The following is a 21,181-nucleotide window of genomic DNA, read 5'->3' on the forward strand; positions in this document are numbered from 1 at the left end:
AGGGGTCCCTCATCGTCGCCATCGACGGGTGGGCCGAGCCTCCGATGCCGTGCTGGGCACATCGGTCCCGGCTCTGACTTCACTGGCGGGGGTTGCTGTACCTCCGCTTCCACCTCTGGCTCCACCCCTGGCTCCAACCCCCCCCCCCTTGCTGCCAAACCTCGCTGAAACATGGCGCTGCGGGTGGTGGTCGTGAGATCTCCTCTCTCTCAACCGGGTCGTCCCTGGGCCCTACCGGTGACATTGGAACCGTCCTCCCCTCGTTCCCCATAAAATCCACCTGCCCTGCCTTTGGGCTTATGAGGCATACCATGCTTTTTGCCTTCCGGAGGGCCCAGCTCAGATTTTCTATCCGCTCTTTACAGGGGCCGTGGTCTGCCTCCTCAAACCCCTGTTCACTCGCTAGCTTGTAAGCTGCCTTTACCTCCTGTACTTTCTCTTCCTGTTCCCTAATCTGCCTTGCCAAGCGGGCGTTCTTCTCCCGCAACCTTAGCTCATTTCCCTTGGCCTCGGTGACTTGGCACCGTAGGTATTCCAACTGGGCCTTGTGTTCTCCCATTAAATGCATTCTCTCCTGATTCAGGGGCTGCAAAGCTACTAATAACTTCTCCCCTGCTAAAGCCTTATCCTGGATCTCCAGGGTCGACTCCCTCAGCTCAAATACCTGTGCTGCAACGAGCCTGTCCAAAAGCTGGACCTGCTTTTTGAAACACATCAGCCAAACTGCCTTCTGTAAGGACTTCTTGTGTTCCTTTCCCTCTGTCCACTTAACTGCTGCATCTACCGGATGCCCAGCCCTTAACAGAGTGGTGATCCACTTCTTAGTGATATTCACCTTGCTAAACACATAATCAGAAATCCTTTCCTCCATCATAGTTTGCTCATCCGAACCACTGTCTACTGTATCGCAACCCTGTTGCCGGTGTCCTGCCACGGTCGCCATTTTCTGTGGGGGGTGGCGGGTGTGGCGAGTGCACCCAGTCAATTATGCCCCTGACTGTTGGTGAGTGGTTCGAATCGCTCCCACGCCCCTGTGTTCTAGACACCGGACTTAGGTACAGGCGCGTAACAGAAAATCTCGAGTAGACAAATGTAAGAAACCCAAGATTTTATTAAAACAGAAAATAAAACAGCCTTATAAGAAGTCACTAGTATAAAATACAGGCAAATACAAAATAACTATACTTATACAGGGAATGGGGAACACACGGCACATCGAGGCAAAACAAACTACATTAACAATCCCCTTATCCTTATCCCACCCCCTATGCCTAACTAGATTAAGCTATGAGGGGCCAGAATTCATGCTCACCAATACAAAGCAAAGCCAACTGTTTGACGAATGCAGGTTTTGAGGTTTGGTTTTCTGTCCTCTTAGGTACCCCGTCGCCGCATGGTCTTCAGGGCACGGTGCTGGAGCTGCTGCTGTGACACACCTTCTTCTCCTCCGCTGCTGTCGTCATCTCGTCGTGATGGGTTCCCCTCTTCTTCTCCCTTGGATGGTCATCGGCGGTAACGTTGTGCCTATAGGGCAGCCGGCAGTTTTTACTGCCTAGATTTTCCTACCCAAGCATAACACCAGTATACTCGTCGTCGCAGTGTTCAACAAGATGTTCCTCTCACCAAGCGCCAGCTTATAACTGAATGCTTGGCCTCATCAATACGTTTTTCGCTGCCCTGCTCTGCTCTTATCGAGTTGTTACCATCTTCTTCGTCTACTTTCGTCTCATCTCGTTCGGTTACTATACAAGTCCTGGACTGCCTACTCACTTTCGTCTCGCCCCTTTTTGCGGCCTGGGCGTCCTGGATGGCTATGGACTCAGGTCTTGTTCCCCTCCCCCGCAATTGGTATGGTGTCCTTAGTTGCTGAAACTCTGCTACGGGGAGTGAGGAGAGAACCCGCCACGAGGCCAGGGTATGAGTACGGGCGGCGGCAGCCCAAGACCAGACGAGAAGTCAGAGTCAAGAGCGCAAGAGTCAAGAGAGTGATTGCTACTGAGGGCCTACAGTTATACTCCTTTCGAATGGCCCTTATCTGCATGCCAAATCAGGTTAGTTCATTGTTTCAATTTTGGCGGGCTGCTTTAAATGATTATAGCAATCTAAACTAACTGTTTTTAGATGGCCGTTTATCATACCTAATGGCCTGATGTCCGGGCTGTATTGTTCGTAATGCACTCTAATCGGCCTGTCAAGCCTTGACGGCTCCCATAAGCTGTTTCCAATTATTTATGCAGACAACTCAATGGCCTCAAGTATAGGCCTAACTGGTTTTGATCTGTCTACGATCTGACATAATGCATATTCAATGTTTGCTGTCTGTTTTCCAAAATACAAAGTCCTTTTTCACAGCATTTTAGGTTTCGATTTCCCAAAAGCTGCTTGTGCTGCCACAGAGCCCAAGCTTTTTAAAATTGTGCAGGCTTTTGGTCACGAGGTGCGGACGCCATCTTTTGGGTACCCTTTTATTAAGCTGTCCATGCAGGGTCCCTTTTTATTAATAACCTTGGGGGGGGGAAATGTGGGAATTTTGCGAATCTTACAATGGCATGCTAGATCTGATTCATGACAATAAGTGACCTGAGGTTAGCAGAACATTTGCGAAATAGTAATCAGAACCTAAGTAGAGTCACATTGAAATAGATACAGAATACCAAGATTCATAGATGAAGGCATTGGATCAGAAATTAGCAAAGTAGAAATTCATCTGGACCTGTAGACCTAACGCCTGACTGGGCGCCTAACAATTGAACCCTGACATATTTAGCAGTGGCTTGGACACCAGGGCAGATTGGGTGAGGGCCATCCCACTGCTAAACTTCTCAGCATTGTGCCCGTTTTATACCCGTAACGCGTGTCAATTTCCACTCCAGTTAATTTCAGTGAGATAAAAGGAGTCCTAGCCCAGATTAATTGGTTAAAACAATGCCAAATGAAACAGCAGGCCAGTAGTGAGAAATATAAAAATACAAGATGGATCAATACATTCCAGCTAGGAGTAAAGGGCATATGGCAAAGGCAGAGGTCCCATGGATAACAAAAGGGAATAGAACCAGTGAGGTTTAAAAAAGAGGAATATGATAAATGTAGGAGGATAATATATTAGAAACATAAATATGACAGATATGAAAACTAGAGAAGCAAAGTAAACTGGGAGATTGGCGAGGCAAAGAAGCATTTGAAAGAAGACTGGTGGACAACGTAAAGGGAAATAGCTAGGGCTTTAAAAAGCATGCAAGAAGTAAAAAGGTAGTCAAAGAAAATTTGAGACCACTTAGAGATAACGGACATGCACTTAAGGGTTTGAGGGAATGGTGGAGATGTTTAGTTAGTATTTTGCACCGGTTAAGGAATGAGAACAAGGAAACATCCAAAGGATTATCTTCAGTCAGTATAACACACTCAGGGGGAAAAATTCATTATAGCCCAGGAATGGGTGTTAATTTTTGAAAAGTCTGAGAATTAGCGTCAGGCGCGAATGATTCAGACTGCGTGCAAAATTAAGTCTCATTGTACAAAGAAAGGATTGGAGCGCTAAATCAAGCGCTAATGGCCTAGCTCAGTGGCGTTAAACTCGAAGCACTGACCAATATCAGGTTCCATCTAATCACAGGTAATCATTGCCACAGGCTTTTAAAAGGGGGGGTGTTAATTGATGCTGCAGAACCTGATTCTCAGCATTGCTGGCTGTGTAGCTGCCTCAGCAAGCACAAGCAAGCCAAGTAGAAGGAGCTGGACGACTCAAGAAGCTGAACTGATGCCACATCTACACCCCAGGTTGGGAGCCCGCAAATTCAGCAATGATGCATTGGAGGCATTGATCTTTGCTGTGGAGAGACAGAGGGCAGCCCTCTACCCGGAAAGTGGCAGGAGGCCCTCACTGCAAGTCTTCCACACCATGTGGAGGGAAGTAGCCCAGCACATCTCGGGCAGCACCTTCGTCCCCAGGATCCACACACCGTGCGGGAAGAAATTTAACAACCTCTCTTGGGTGGTCAGGGTGAGTCAATCCTTCAACAAAAGCTATATACAGTACCACCATCTGTACCACAATCTTCACACAGTGCCCAGAGCACCACATCCCCAGCACTCACCCACCAACAATCTCTACCTACCAGCACTCACATCTCACACCTTGAACACAATGACAGCTATTCAACTATGGCAGGCACATCACCCAAACACATTGCTCCACACTCACTCACACACTTTCCTTTCTCTTGCAGGCCAAGGTGGCACACAACAGGAGGGAGCAGGAGTGCACAGGCGTGGGACAAGCTGATACCCAACCACTGTCTGAGCTGGAAGCTCGAGTGCAGCACATTATTGGGTGCCAGGTGGTGGGCACTGTGGCCTCCGGTGACATCGACCCCCTTGGGGACAAGAACGGTATGTTCATCCCTACTCCTTCTTCTCACATTCCACTTCCCCCTCAACCCACAAGCGTTTCTCACTTTCCAGCCAATCATGCTGTATGCATGCATTTCTCCCTTCCTGCCCTCTCCACTCACCTTAACCTGACTCTTGTGCCTTTATGCTTTCAGATAATCAGCAAGCACCTGAGCAGCCTACCCGTGAATGCCCCATTGAGAGTGAGGCGGGAGAAGAGAATGAGGAAAAACACACTGCGTCACTGCATCTCTCACCTGCAGGCACCAGCTCGGATACTGGCCCTACGCATTCTTTAAAGGCTAGTATAGTAGCGGGATCTGCACAAGGTGATGCACTGGGGACGAGCAGGCTGCAGCAAGGCCAGGGGAAAGGGTAGCTCAGGGGCCAGCTCCCCGGAGGGCAAGTTCATGCATGAGTTATTCTGCACAGGACTCAGATGAGGACCTCGATGGGTAAGGCCTCCTGTTGATGGCCCTCCTCCCCCCTCTGGGCACATGTTCCAGTCTTTCTCGCTGCCTCCGCTCCCTCTGCCATAGATCCTGGAGGGCGAGGTCAACTGCCAGTACAGCCCCCAGTACTGTAACCAAGTGTAGCACTTTGATATGTTATAAGTGTAAATGTAACTACTTGTTAGTAGCCACAACACTCCTGATACTAAACAACCTTTAAATTACTGAATGAATCAGTTTCACAATGCCAAACTAATAAGGAAACAGTGAAACAGCACTAACCTGATAGCTACGACTCATTACTGAGGATGCCTTTAAGTAGCACCCCTCGAGCTGGCATCTGCCTGTTTGTTGCCTCCTCTCACTGTCGCTGTCGAGGCAAGGCACTAAGGCAAGGGCGACAATGCATTTTGCAGATCGGGCATCCAGTGAGCGTTGCTGACGTCATGATCTGCCTGGTGCTAAGGTCTCCGGTGGCAACTCGTAGCGGTAGCGCTATGGGGGGAGGTCCAGATTTGGCATGCGCCGCTGGAGTCGCCTCACCCCGGCGCTACTGCATCAGCATTCCGTTTGCACCCCCGCCAGGTGCTAACCGGAGGTGCTAACCAAACGAATATTTCCCTCTCAGTATTTAAATGTTAACTAATAAATATGGTTGCCCGGAGCTTCCGCAGGAGGTCTCTCAATCTCCCACTGTAACTTTGGTTAGCAATCAGCGAAAACGCCAGAGAAATGGCTTGAACAGCAATTTATGCTGTTTCCCTGGGGTTTCTGCCAAGTGGGAGATCAGGGGAAATACTACCCCCATATATCATTTACCAGAATAAAAATGTCACTTAAAATCATAAATGTGCATAGTATGATATATGAAGGCTCCACAAGCACTTTAAACTCTGAAAGATATGGGGCTGATTTTGCTCTCACTAGTGCTGGGGAACACTTATTCCCTAGGCACTACTGATGGATTAGGGGCCAAGCCCTGGCATCATGGGTCTCTATCCTCTTTACATAGGCACCACGTTTCCATGTAAATGAGGTGAGGGGGCGTTCCCACCCCTCCAATTCACTCTGGTGGGGTGCCCATTTGGAGGGCCACCCAGAAGAAACAGGCCTGGGGGACTTGCCCTCAGCCCTTCTCCAATCAGAGGATTGGAAACGGGCAGCCAGTAGCCTTGCAGGTAAGACCCTACTCCTACATTTGGAGTTGTCATGCCAGGGATCTCTCAGGCCTGCAGCAGTGGCTGACGTTCCTGCCCCATTTCCATGCACTAGGCTCAGCCAGGAGGTAGTTTTGTACCAGAGAGTGTGCTTACCATGGCAATGACGTAGCCTGCCAAATTCAGATGGATGGAGGTCTAGACAGTGCAATGCACTTCAGGTGTGCTGCACCTGTCCAGCACCAGGGCAGAGGAAGGCCAGGACAATGAGATCCAATATGTATCTCACTGTCACAGCTAAAGGTGAAAGGTTCTGAGTTAGGTATAATCTTTTTCACCCCTTTGTGACCAGACATGGTTGTATGCTGTTGTCAGTCAGTCAGAACTCAACAAATGTTAATGTTATACTCAACTTTGAAAAGTAAACAGCCCTCCATATCTTTTAATAGGTTTGTAGTCTCACTGTTTTTAATCAAATATAAATCTCACTCTTACCATTTCCCTGATCTTGACAGGACTGGTCACTCTCTGTCCATCATCTCCGCTCCTATTTAACCATGAACATCAGTTTATCCCCTCGATAATGTGAAAATCCGACTATCACCAAAGTTCAAAAATGACTTCAAAAACGAACACTGGATTCTTTTTGAAAAGGAGCAAGTCTGGAATCATCTGTTTATTTTGGTTCTGTGTCTCTAAATCCTGAATTGCCAACTCACTAGCTTAAAAATTCATTGCTGGATTTTCAATAAATTCAATAACCTTCTTCTCGTGGATTTGGGCTCCTTTAAGAAATGGCCTTATGAAGAGTCATTAAAGCATTCAACCATGGCTCTGCTAACACTCTGTCCTTGAATGCTAGTATGACACATTCATTACTGAGGTACTGTGCCAGCCTGACTTAAAGACCTATATGGCACTCCAGTTTTAAGAGCAAGTTTATTTTGTAATGAACCTAATTATTATGTACACTAGGGCCCTGAATTTCCTCGGACTGTCTGCCACTGCGACATCGTAACACACACACACAGAAACACAGAAACCCCACAGTGCAGATAGAGGCCATTTCGGCCCATCGAGCCTGCACCGACACATATCCCACCCGATCCCCGTAACCCCTACACCAACACATATCCCACCCTATCCCCGTAACCCCACATATTTTAATCCCCCTAACACTAAGGGTCAATTTATCATAGCCAATCATCCTAACCCGCACATCTTTGGACTGTGGGAGGAAACCGGAGCACCCGGAGGAAACCCACGCAAACACGGGGAGAATGTGCAAACTCCACACAGACAGTCACCCGAGGCCGGATTCGAACCCGGGTCCCTGGCGCTGTGAGGCAACAGTGCTAACCACTATGCCACCTCGTAAGAGTTGCAGAAACTCCGTTATGTGTGTAAACAGGGCTTTGGCCGCATTTCCGACATAGTTACACCGTTGCAGCGGCAAAAGGTCTGAGGAAATTCAGGGCCTAAGTGCAATTAGAATAATTTACCATCTGGCCTCTATTAATGTACAAGTATATCCTCCAAGCTTTGTAAATATAGTGGGCCGGATATTCCGATCCCTATGGGTGTCAGCAGAAATATGAAAATGATGATATTGTCCACAGAAGTATGATTGCTGGTGAACTTTCAAATCACTAGCACCTTCCAGTCAGAATCTGCAACTTGAAAGGATGTTTCTCCACTTGAACCACACCATTTACACTTCATCTTTGTTGCACGGCAACACTTCAAAAGGCATTTCTCAAGTTCACCTGGAAAGCAATTTCTAAGATTGAGTGAGCCCATTCTGTAAGAGGAAGGTTTGATGAAACTATTCAAAAGTCTATTTTTGACTGAGGATAGGGAGCCTGAAATGCAGACATGTTAAAAGTTGTACTGTCACCTGAGCCTTGATGGCTAGCTCACATCAAAGAGCCCCCTGTAATGAGAGGGTTTCTTGAAGGTTCACTTTGGTTGGTCTGGACAAAAAGAAAGTTGGGTTACTGTCAGAAGTTCATAGCAGTGACCAAGGAAAGAAACCCAATTGCCTTTCCTTGCTTTGATATCAGGAGGTTCTTCTTCATGCAGAAAGTGATCGACATTTGGAATGAACTTCCAGCCAGAGTGGTAGAGGTGAAAAGCTCCTCTCTCCCTCCCAACTTTTGGCATTTTCTGCTGCTTTTTGTTATAGTTTTTGAGAACCTGTATAGATGATGGGCCAGTAATTCCTGTCCCAACACGTGAGTACGGACGGGGTACTCACGCGTGGGCCCGGAATTGCCGATTTTCAGCATGCACAGCGCATGCGGGGAAAACCGGCATTTCCTCTCCTCTGACCCAAGGGGTTAAGAGGCGGAACACATACGACATATCAGGCAGCGCGTGTGCGCTGAACTTCCCTTTTTTTATTAGAGTTGCCCGTGGGGAAAAGACTCCGGTTTTTACACGTGGAAAAAGCAGCCGTAAGTATTTACTTTTAACAGGTAAGTGGTCTATTAAGTAAAATTAGAAACATTTTCCACAGGTTCTTTTTTTTTGAAGACTTTACAGTAAGGTAATTATATTTTTAGCCCCGATTTTTTATATAATAATTTTTTTCAAAATTTAAAATTATTGTTTAAAATAGTTTTTTACAGTTATTTATAATTTATTTAAGTAGTGCGATTTAAAAAAAAAATTCTTTCAAGTTTAAGTAGTGTTTTGGGGCCAGGAGTTTTCATGAGTTTGACAGTTCTTACTATCAAACTCATGAATGAACTTTTGCAACCTCCCATTGGTTGCCCAGTGCCCACGTGATCCCAGCCGGCTCATCACACTAAGTACGCCGCTGGGTCACGCACGCACAGCGCGGCAGGACCTGAAGCGGGCCAGTGACAGGAAATGCAATGCGGGCCAGGATTGAAATGTCAGCGCGCTGGGTAAGTGCACATCGGGGGCTTGCACGCGCGGCAAGCCCCCGAACCTAATTTCTGGCCCGATATTGTTATTGTTTTGTCTACTTTCGTAAATTGTTCTGAGCTGATTTGATTATTGGCAGATTAAGGCTATATATGTAACTTGCTTGTACCAACTCCTTAAACCACAATTATAGATTTTGTATTGTACATAAAATCATAGAAATTACAGTGCAGGTGTAGGCCATTCGGCTCATTGTGCCTGTACCAGTGTTAGCTCGTCAGTGCTTCAAGCTGTCTAATTCTATCCAATTTCCCTTTTATATTTTTACATGATCATTCTTTCATATGTAATTTGGCAACCTATTTTCCAAAAGAGAAATTGTGTGTTGTCAAGCAATGGAGATGATGTATGTCCTTGACATTGCCGCCTTGAAGACAGGACCTGATTAGTAAGTTGCAGTTATAACCTAGATATTTGAAATATAAACTGGTAACATTGAGACTCAGTGGAGGCCGCTGTACCGCCTGGGGGGTTTAGAGGACATTGCAAAAAAAAAAAACACATTTTGTTGGAGAAAAAAACAGTTCAAATGACATTTACTATGGAGGCATTCAAGAGTAATTTCACGAAGCAGAGAGCGGTGGCACCACACTTTAGAAGGAATAGTAATCCTAACTCTGACACTGTCTCACAGGGATGTTCTGACAACTGTTTCATACCTGTCTCTTGCAGATTACCGTGCAACCTGTTCCACCTTGTGTGGGTCAGTCCGAGAAATCTTTGCTGTTTTCTCCTCATTCAGTTGCTGTTTTTACTCTTCTTCCCCTTCTATCTGTACCAGTGAGGTAACTATTAGCAGCTAGTTATTCCAGATAGCATGTTAATAAAGATGCATGACTATCCCCCTCACACCACTGCAGTATTTTCACTCAATCATGTGATGTGCCAACCTGCTCTCATTAAAACGCTGCCTGATGCACCTGGTATCTTGAACCAGCTTTATCTCAGCTCATAACCCCTCTAAACTACCAGCAGGGCTGCCAAGTGCAACTTTATTGAAAATAAATGTTAACTGCTGTTTTCCTAACCTTTGAAAGCTGCTCTTTCTGGTGCCTGCCAAGGCGCTGTCTTGGAACCTCTGTGAATCCGCAAACAGCGACTCCCCGTGATCTTCGCAACTTTATACAGCAAATTTTACTTGGCAGAGTTGTTATCAACGTACAATGAATTCCTGATGTATAATGCGAAAGCCATTGGAACATAAGGAGAGGAGAAGGCCCTCAAGCTGTAATCACTGGAGGACAGGATATCCCGCACTGCTGCAGGGATTTAAAGGGCTGCACATTCAGTTTAAAGAGAAAGGCATTATTTGGTGGATAAAACTTTTGGCCACATTACAATTCATTGTCACAATGGAGCAGAGCTCCCCATAAGCCCATCACCCCCTCTCCGATTTGGCAATGTCTCAGTAGAGGTGCTGCTGGAAGAAGTGTGGCAGAGGAGGTTACCCTGTTCGACACTGCAGGGTGAGTGTGCGTAACAGGTTGTTTATTCCCCCAGTACATGTGGCTGCTAATGCAGAAGAACTCAGCAAATCAGACTAAGTAAGACCTACCAAGTGGACTGGCAAAGTATGTATGTCTCAAAGTTTATCTTTTCCATTCAGACTACCTTACAACCCTTTGAATTATGCATTCTACAGTACAGCACACTTTACAACTGTAATTTACATCTGCTAAAATTGGCACACTGACATCCTTAAAGAGCTTCAGTGAAATAACATTTTTGAAATAAAACCTGGCAGCATGATACATGTACATGTGCTCACAATGGACTGCCAATGTATGTGCTCCTAACAAGTCCAGCTTCTCAATGCTGCTTTAATGCTCGCAGGACAAGGTAGTGTAGAACAGAAGGGAGCAGAGGCGGATGGGAGACGATGTCTTGAGTTCCTTCAAAGAGGCCACATTGGACATTATCGGCCCAAGGGCGTAAAAGGAGTGGTGGAATGTGAAGCTGGGAACGCACCTCCCCCAAGCTCAGGGTTTACATTCTTCTATTTTCTCACCATAATCACTCCAAGCATACACTCAAGTACAGTGCCAGACAACACAATGGGGTGCATTTCCCTCTGCTAGTCTCCCTGAAATCAGGCAAGCAGCAGAAAAGGGGTAAAAGATGGAGAATGAAGTAGTTGACTCAGAGACAAGGGTCCTCAATTTAAATAAAGGAAACTACGATGGTCTGAGGAGCGAGTTGGGTAGGATTGAGTGGGAAATGGCGCTCAAAGGGTTGACGGTGGATAGGCAATGGCAAACATTCAAAGACCGAATGGGAGAGCTACAGAATTTGTTCATCCCAGTTTGGCATAAAAATAAAACAAAAAAGGTGACTCAACCGTGGCTAACAAGGGAAATTAGGGATAGCATAAGATCCAAGGAGAGGACATATAAATTGGCTAGAAAAAGCAATAATCCTGAGGATTGGGAGCAGTTTAGGAGTCAACAAAGGAGGACAAAGGGATTAATTAAGAAAGGGAAAATAGAATATGAGAGTAAGCTATCAGGGAACATAAAAACTGACTGTAAAAGCTTTTATAGATATGTGAAGAGAAAAAGATTGGTGAAGTCAAGCGTAGGTCCCTTACAGTCAGAATCAGGGGAATTTATAATGGGAAACAAGGAAATGGCAGACCAACTAAATACATACTTTGGTTCTGTCTTCACAAAGGAGGACACAAATAACCTCCCAGAGATGCCGGGGAACATAGGGTCTGATGAAAGAGAGGAACTGAAAGAAATCAGTATTTGTAGGAAAATAGTGTTAGGAAAATTGTTGGGACTGAAGGCCGATAAATCCCCAGGGTACTTAAGGAAGTGGCCCTAGAGATAGTAGATGCATTACTGGTCATCTTCCAGAACTCGATAGACTCTGGAACGGTACCCATGGATTGGAGGGTAGCTAATGTTGCCCCACTATTCAAAAAAGGTGGTAGAGAAAAAGCGGGGAATTATAGACCGGTAAGCCTGACATCGGTAGTGGGGAAAATGCTAGAGTCTATTATAAAAGATGTAATAGCAGAGCACTTGGAAAGCAGTGACAGGATCAGACAAAGTCAACATGGATTTTCAAAAGGTAAATCATGCTTGACTAATCTATTGGAATTTTTTGAGGATGTAACTGGTAAAATAGATAAGGGAGAACCAGTGGATGTGGTGTATTTGGACTTTCAGAAGGCTTTCGATAAGGTCCCACATAAGAGATTAGCGTGCAAAATTAAGGCACATGGGATTGGGGGCAAGGTATTGACTTGGATAGAGAACTGGTTGGTGGGCAGAAAGCAAAGAGTTGGAATAAACGGGTCGTTTTCCGAGTGGCAGGCAGTGACTAGTGGGGTACCGCAAGGATCGGTCCTAGGACCCCAGCTGTTCACAATATATACTAATGATCTGGACGAGGGAATTGGATGTAATATCTCCAAATTTGCAGACGACACAAAGCTGGGCGGGAGGGTAAGCTGCGAGGAGGATGTCGGGAAACTCCAGTACGATTTGGACAGGTTGGGTGATTGGGCAGAAACATGGCAAATGCACTATAATGTGGATAAATGTGAGGTTATCCACTTTGGTGGCAAAAATAGGAAGGCAGATTTTTATTTGAATGGCAATAGATTGGGAGAAGGGGAAGTGCAACGAGACCTGGGTGTCCTTGTGCACCAGTCGCTGAAGGTAAGCACGCAGGTGCAGCAGGCGGTTAAGAAGGCAAATTGTATGTTGGCCTTCGTAGCAAGAGGGTTCGAGTACAGGAACAAGGATGTCTTGCTACAGTTGTACAGGGCCTTTGTGAGACCGCACCTTGAGTATTGTGCGCAGTTTTGGTCACCTTACCTGAGGAAGGACGTTCTTGCCATGGAGGGAGTGCAGCGAAGATTCACCAGGCTGATACCTGGGATGTCAGGAATGACGTATGAGGAGAGATTGTGTCGATTGGGCTTATACTCACTGGAGTTTAGAAGATTGAGAGGGGATCCCATCGAAACCTATAAAATTCTGTCAGGTCTGGACAGACTAGATGCAGGAAGGATGTTTCTGATGGCCGGGGAGTCCAGAACCAGGGGTCATAGTCTAAGGATAAGGGGTAGGCCATTTAGGACTGAAATGAGGAGGAACTTCTTCACCCAGAGAGTGGTGAACCTGTGGAATTCTCTGCCACAGAGGGCGGTGGAGGCTAGCTCATTAAATATATTCAAGAAAGAGTTGGATATATTTCTTGAGGCTAAAGGGATCAAGGGATATGGGGAAAAGGCAGGGACAGGGTACTGAATTTGGATGATCAGCCATGATCACATTGAATGGCGGAGCAGGCTCGAAGGGCCGAATGGCCTACTCCTGCTCCTATCTTCTATGTTTCTATGTTTACCCCTGCTTCTCCGCCCTGCTGCACTGACCTCATTTCTCTCCCCCACTTCATAGAATCATAGAATCATAGAATGATACAGCACAGAAGAAGGCCATTTGGCCCATCGTGCCTGTGCCAGCTCTTTGGTAGAGCTATTCAATTAGTCCTGCTCCCCAGCTATTCTCTTTTGAATGTTGCTATTGTATCTGCTTTGACTACCCTTTCAGGCAGTGCATTCCAGATCACAACAACTCGCTGTGTATTAAAAAAAATTCTCATGCCGCCTCTGGTTCTTTTGCCAATCAACTTAATTCTGTGTCCTCTGGTTACTGACCCTTCTGCCAATGGAAACAGTTTCTCCTTATTTACTCTATCAAAATCATTCATGATTTTGAACATCTCTATCAAATCTCCTCTTAACCTTCGCTGCTCTAAGGAGAACAAGCCCAGTTTCTTCAGTCTCTCCACATAACTGAAGTCCATCCTCCCTGGTACCATTCTCGTAAATCTCCTCTGCACCCTCTCCAAGGCCTTGACATCCTTCCTAAAGTGTGGCACCCAGAATTGAACACAATACTCCAGTTGATGCCTAACCAGTGTTTCATTAAGTTTTAGAATAACTTCCTTGCTTTTGCCCTCTATTCCTCTGTTAATGAAGCCAATGATCCCAATTGCTTTTTAACAGCCTTCACAACTTGTCCTGCCACCTTCAAAGATTTGTGTACATACACCCCCAGGTCTCTCTGTTCCTGCAACCCCTTTAAAATTGTACCATTTAGCTCATATTGCCTCTCTTCATTCTTCCTACCAAAATGTATCACATCACACTTCTCTGCATTAAATTTCATCCGCCATGCATCTGCCCATTTCACCAGTCTGTCTGTGTCCTCCTGAAATCTGTTACTATCCTCCTCACTGTTTACTACATTTCTGATTTTCATGTCATCTGCAAACTTTGAAATGATGCCCTGTATACCCAGGTCCAGGTCATTAACATATATCAGGAAGAGAAATGGTCCTAATACTGACTCCTGGGGAACTCCACTCTATACTTCGCTCCAGCCTGAAAAACAACTGTTTACCACTTCTCTCTGCTGCCATTGTCCCTTTAATTCCATGGGCTTTAATTTTGCTAACATGCTGGGACCAGCACAGGCCACTCCTTCCCTGCCCAACACATGCAACTGCTGTCAGGGATTGCTAGGGCTACTGGCCCATTTCCCTCTCATCCACCCCATTCTCACAGTTTCCTGGGACCACCCAGGGTAGCAGTGCGACAGGCTCCACCTGCTACAAATGGAGGGAGAAGACCTAGTAGAGAGAGTAGAGAAAGTCTCCTGTCCCTCGAATTTGCAGGTGACTTGCTAAAAGCCATATTATCAGCTGAGGCCTTTGGTCATTGGCTTCTTGAAGTCGTCAGGACTTGGTGGCCTCTCCATAATTTTTCTTCCGGCCTCTTCTGGTGCTGCAGTGACCATTCTGTCTGGATCTTCCTGGGCAGGCTCCTGCTTGCTGGCAGGAATCCTGCCGCGAGTTCACCGGGAATACATGATGACCTCTGACCCAGGAAATGGGTCCAGGGTCATGGTGGAGTCAGGGTACTGGGTGGAAGTCCAGCCATGACTCTGGATGGGCAGGATAAGGCAGATCCAGCCCAATATATGTTTAAGTAAAGAAAGACTTGCATTTATATAGCGCCTTTCACAATCTCAGGATGTCCCAAAGCACTTTACTGCTAATGAAGTATTTCCTAAAGTGTAGTCACTGTTGTAATGTAGGAAATGCGGCGCCCAATTGTGCACAGCAAGGTTCCACAAACAGCAATGTGATAATTGTAAAGTCCACGCCTCAATAATACATGGACTTCGGGAGAACAGTTTAACAGGTACTTTACTGAACAGGAGGGCAACGTCAGACTGAAATACAGAAGCCTGCTAGGGCCTTTTATACAGGGGTGGTCACTGCCGGTACTGCAGTCTAAAACCAGTTATTCCCTTAAAGGTACATACACAACAATTCCTCCCCTTTTAGATAAACAGTACATAACATTCATTTAACAACTAACTAATAACTAATTACAATTACAATTTTCTCGGTACAACATACATCAACTGAAATAGTCATTTATAAGTTCAGTCTTTGAGGAGGCTTCCTGATCCTGACTGGATAGCGCCTTTCTCGAGTATCCTGTTCTTGCAGTGGAGTCGATTCTGGCTCATTGTCATCGGTTGGTTCGTCAGCTTCCAATACCCCTGCTTCTGAGGTAGACGCAATCTGTACTTTGGGCTCATTACCAGGTGCACATGCTTGTGGTATAGATTTGGCTTGTTCCTGTGACTCTAGAATCTGGTCAGCATGGCGTCTCACGATGCTCTCTCCAACGTCCACTGTGTACATTAGTGGTCCCTGCTGTGTGCATATCGTTCCTGGCTGCCATTTTTCTGTTCGGTAGTCGCGGGCCAAGACTGGTTGCCGTATCTTGAAGCTCCTGGTTGGCTTCTCATTTATGTGCTGGAACTGCTTATCCTCAACATCTCGTCTTATGTTTGGTTTGAGCAAATCCAAGCGACATCTTAGTCTTCGGTTGAAAAGCAGTACGGCTGGAGTTTGGTTGGTTACTGCATGTGTTGCATTCCGGTAAGCAAACAAGAAATTATCCATCTTGTGTTGTAGTGGTATGTCGTCATTATACATTGCCTTTATGGCCTTTTTAAAGGTCTGAACAAACCTCTCAGCCAATCCATTTGTGGCTGGATGATATGGGGCAGATGTGTAATGTTTCACCCCATTATTCTTCAGGAACCTCCGGAAATCCTCAGACACAAACTGTGGCCCACTGTCAGAGAAAATCTGTTCTGGCAACCCATTCCTGGCGAAGATGGTCCTTAGGACTGCAATAGTTTTCTCCGTGGTGGTGGAGGACATTTTAATGACCTCTGGCCATTTCGAATGGGCGTCCACAGCGATTAGAAACATTGGCCTAGAAATTCAGTAAGGCGCTGCCAGCTTTGCGGCCAGTTACCGCCCAAAGAGGGCTTCTGCGCCAATAGAGGAGTTTGCGCTGATATTCAGCGCAGCGGTAATGGCGGCGGTAGCCGTTAGCGCTGCGCCGGCACCGATGACGTCATCGGTGTGCGCAGTGCCCCGGTTCCGCCCCGATACCGGCCTGACCCCCATATTTAGTTGCGGCCGCCTCTTCCGCAGCGGCCGCAAACAGCGATCAGAAAACGGGGCCGTACTGTAGCCTTAGTGGGGCGCTTTAAGGTGGAGGTGCGGCCGGCCGCTTTTTCGGCGGCCGCCTGCCCGCACCTCTTTCCCCGGCCTCCTCCACCCCCCCCCCGCGGCATTGCCGGCTGCTTTCCACGAACCCGGCACTTCTCCGTGGTGCCGGGCTCATTTGCCGGCACTATCCAGCGGCGATCTCCCCGTTGCAGGCACCTCCCCCTTAAGAGAAGGAGGAGGCCTGCAGTACCGCAGCCTGCCGCTCCGCAGCGGGTGGCGCAGTGGCGCCTAGAGCGCTGAAATTCAGTTTCAGCGCCCCAAGCGGGGGCGGGCACACCCTGGAATAGTGCCCGGTTCCGACTTGGGGCGCAAAAACTGAATATCTGACGGGCGCAACTGGCTCCGCGCTCAGCGCTAACTTTTGGGCGCACGCCAGCTGGCGGGCCCAAAGTGAATTTCTAGGCCATTGAGTCCATAAATGGACCAGCAAAATCAATGTGTACCCATTGCCATGGAGATGAGGGCCACTCCCATGAATGTAGCGGGACCTGTGGTGGAGCGTTTTGGACCTTCTGGCATCCTATGCATCTCTTGGTCATATCCTCGATTTCTTTATCGATTCCCGGCCACCACACAAATGCCCTGGCTAGGCTCTTCATTTTTACCCCTCCCAGATGACCCTCATGAAGCTCATTGAGCACTCTATCTCTCAACTTGGGTGGAATTACCACTCGGGATCCACACATCAAGGTTCCGCGGCACACTGACAGCTGTTCTCTCCTTGGTGAGAATGCTGGCAACAGTGAGTCGCCATATGCTGGCCATCCCTTCACCGTCAAATCATAGACCCGAGAGAGTGTCGGGTCATTTCGGGTTTCCTTTTCTATACTCGAGTTTGTAACAGGCAAACATTTGACTATGGTCGCATGGAATATCTCAACAGGGTCCACTGCAGGTGCTTCTTCTGCCGTAGGCAACGGTAGGCGCGACAGGCCATCAGCGTTCCCATGCTGTTTCGTACCCTTGTACTCTATGTCGTACTGATGTGCCCCTAGCAAAAGTGACCACCTTTGCAGCCGTTGCGCCGTCATCACCGGAACGCCCATCTTTGGGTTAAAAATGGAGACCAGGGGCTGATGATCAGTCAGTAGGGTGAATTTTGGCCCGTGCAGATAGTGATTGAACTTCTTTACCTCCCACACCAGGCTGAGGGCCTCCATGTCAATCTGGGCATAGTTACGCTTGGCTGAGGTTAGCGAGCGCGATGCAAAGGCTATTGGCCTCTCTGAACCGTCACGGAATTTGTGTGACAGCACCGCTCCAATGCCGTAAGGTGACGCATCACATGCCAACCGAATCGGTAGTGTTGGGTTGTAGTGGGCCAATACTTCTTTTGAAGTGATTAGGCATTTACATTCCTGAAAGGCACGCTTACACTCATCACTCCATTTCCATGATACTCCAGTTTGAAGCAGGGCGTTCAGTGGGTGCAGAATTGTAGATAAATTCAGCAAGAACTTATGGTAGTAGTTCACCAACCCAAGGAATGACCTCAGTTGCAACACATTTTCCGGTGCTGGAGCCTTGACTACAGCCTCAATCTTGTCCAGCGACTTATGCAACCCTTCCTCATCAATCATGTGGCCACAATACAAGATTTGTCTCCTGAAGAACTCGCATTTGGGGCGGTTGGCTCGTAGCCCATATTCCTGCAATCTCGTGAGCACCTGCTCCAGGTTGGCAAGGTGTTCATTGTCATTTTCGCCCGTAACCAGGATGTCGTCCAAATAACACTGGGTCCCCGGGATCCCTTGCAGGACTTGTTCCATTGCCCTCTGCCAAATAGCCGGGGCCGATGCTACCCTGAATACCAGTCGATTGTACTGGTAAAGGCCTTTGTGAGTGTTTATCGTGAGGTATTTCCTAGATGCTTCTTCCACCTCCATTTGTAGATACGCTTGAGCCAGATCAATCTTTGTAAAACGTTTCCCTCCAGATAGTGAGGCGAAAATATCTTCTATCCGCGGAAGTGGATACTGTACTGTGTGCAGGACTGGGTTCACAGTCACCTTGAAGCCCCCACAGATGCGAACCTTCCTTGGCTCCCCAGGCGTGCTGCTCAATGCTTCCTTCATTACAGGAACGATGGGTGTGGCCCACTCTCTCCAGTCCACCTTGGACAGTACACCCGAACGCTCCAGACTCTCCAGTTCAGCTTCAACGGCTGGGCGGATCGCGTATGGCACCGGTCTGGCCTTGAAAAATCCTCGTCGCCACTGTAAAGTCCGCGCCTCAATAATACATGGACTTCGGGAGAACAGTTTAACAGGTACTTTACTGAACAGGAGGGCAACGTCAGACTGAAATACAGAAGCCTGCAAGGCCTTTTATACAGGGGTGGTCACTGCCGGTAATGCAGTCTAAAACCAGTTATTCCCTTAAAGGTACATACACAACAATTATGACCAGATAATCTGTTTTAGTGATGTTGGGTGAGGGATAAATATTGTCCAGGACACCAGGGAGAACTCCCCTGCTCTTCTTCAAATAGTACCATGGGACTTTTTTACACCCACCTGAAAGGGCAGACAGGACTGTTTAACATCTCAACGGAAAGACGGCACATCTGACAATGTTTGAAGGAGGTGTCATGTAACCAGTTTTATAACATATGTGAAAAATAAGACTGGAAAAGACCAGCTGGTCCATCATGTCTGTCCTAGCTCAAGATGGTGCAGCCTACAACCCACCCTCCACCACCCCCAACCCCCGCCAGTAATGCAAAGGTCCAATGCTTAGTCAAGTATCTCTCATGAATTCCCAAATTATTTCTATAGAGGCCTTGGCCTCCAATCTTCAAGAGCTGTTTTGCATTGTTTCAACATGGTGGGAGAATGGAGGGAACAAGCCTTTATACAGGGCTCACTCCTCTCACAGCTGTCTTGAGGTGTGAGCTACCACCTGAACAGAAAATGTTAACGGAGAAGTTTCCTTTCGGGATTGGGTGGGTGTGGTTGGGCCCCAACCACCTGAATCCTGACAATGGTATCGATACTAATCGTGCTCGCTCTCCTGAAGAAGAAGGTGCCCTTTGGCCTCCCTTTTCTCCTGCAACTCTTGACAAAGAGGAAAATTCTATTGCCCCTTTTCTGTTCGATCATTATGACTGACTTCCTAACTCATAATTTGGGTCCATTGCTCTCTGGACTCCAGTAAGATCTCTAACGCTGATGGTATCCCACTCATCGTCTTCAAGGCGTGTTTCTCAAGCAGATCCCTTTCGTCAGTCCCTCCAACGATCAGCCCACCTCTCTTTCTTGTTGGAAATTTGCTCCTGTTCACCCTATTCAGGGCAGGTACAATTTTGTAGGTGCAACATCCAGACACTGCAGTGCACATTAGTTTTAGTTTTACAGTCTCCTAGCCCGCCATCCCTCGTAGATGGCTCATGCATTGTGCATAACCCTGACAACGAATAATACGACAAAAGAACTTTCCTCCTGCCAAAACCTCCCCAAGTTAAACTAAAGAGTTAAATTAAGAATTATTTTTCTATCATTAAATACCCACGACCCTGGAGCCCCAATTGAATAAAAAATGGTAACTACAGATAATATTTTAGCAGATTTTACACCCTTGAACGAATCACATACATCAATCCTTCAGTTGTGTTCACTAATACCTTTAAGTGATGAGTTGGCTATCAAGAACACAACTACACTGAATCCTTTTTTTCTCTCTGCCCCTTCTTCTCATCCCCAGCCCAGAGGTTCCTCCTTGGGCGCCACCTGGAGGTTGCGTTGAAGATTGCAAACAAACTTGTGCCCATTTTGCTGATGTCAAGCTGCACCCAAGTGTCCTCCCAATCTCATTAGAATACGCCTGAACTTAAGATGGGCGTTAATGGGCATAAATCAGCGTAAACAATCGGGTCCCAAGGAAACGCTGAACCCACACTAGTATATTCATTCTTTGAGTTTTAAAATGTAAGTTTGAACTTATTTAACCATCACCGGGCACATCATGTTTCAAAAGCTGCAATCGGGAAGCTGTTCAATTTTAATGTGACTTATACTGATGCCATAAAAAAGCAGTCAAAGAAACAGATAAGGCAGAGCAGCTCTCTGTAAGGATCATTTTAAAAAAAAGATCAGAAATTGCAATTAAAAGACCAGAAAAATGACTTTGTTTCCCGTTGCAACTGAAAATCTGGTGGCAATGTTGAGAGACATTGAATAATTGCAATTGGAGGATACTCACACTGAGGGTCGGGTGCCACGGCCAGTTGTATGGGCGGCGGCTCATTCAGACAGAGGGTTTGATGGACGGTGTAAAAGATCGAGGAGACTCGGGCGTATTGTAGTAATTCGCGTAACTCACTTACGCCCAAAATACCACGATTTGTTTTAAGCCACGTATGGTTTGCGCCTAGATTATGGGTGCATCTGGACACAAGTGTGGAGGAAACTTCAGGCCCTCCCGTTTCACTTAGTTCCATTAATTTCTGTTAATTATCATGGCCTAGAAATTCAGTAGCGTTCGCCAGCCGTTAACGCCATAAGAGGGGTAGATTTCCAGCGCTAGGCACTTAGCGCCCGGGCGCAGTCCGATCTGCGCCTACGCCCAACTTCAGTTGACATTTAGCGCCGGCGCAAAGTGTTTGCGCCCGCT

Source organism: Somniosus microcephalus, chromosome 14 (assembly GCF_052327205.1).
Source record: "Somniosus microcephalus isolate GS21.2 chromosome 14, FLI_Smic_1.0, whole genome shotgun sequence".
NCBI lineage: Eukaryota > Metazoa > Chordata > Chondrichthyes > Squaliformes > Somniosidae > Somniosus > Somniosus microcephalus.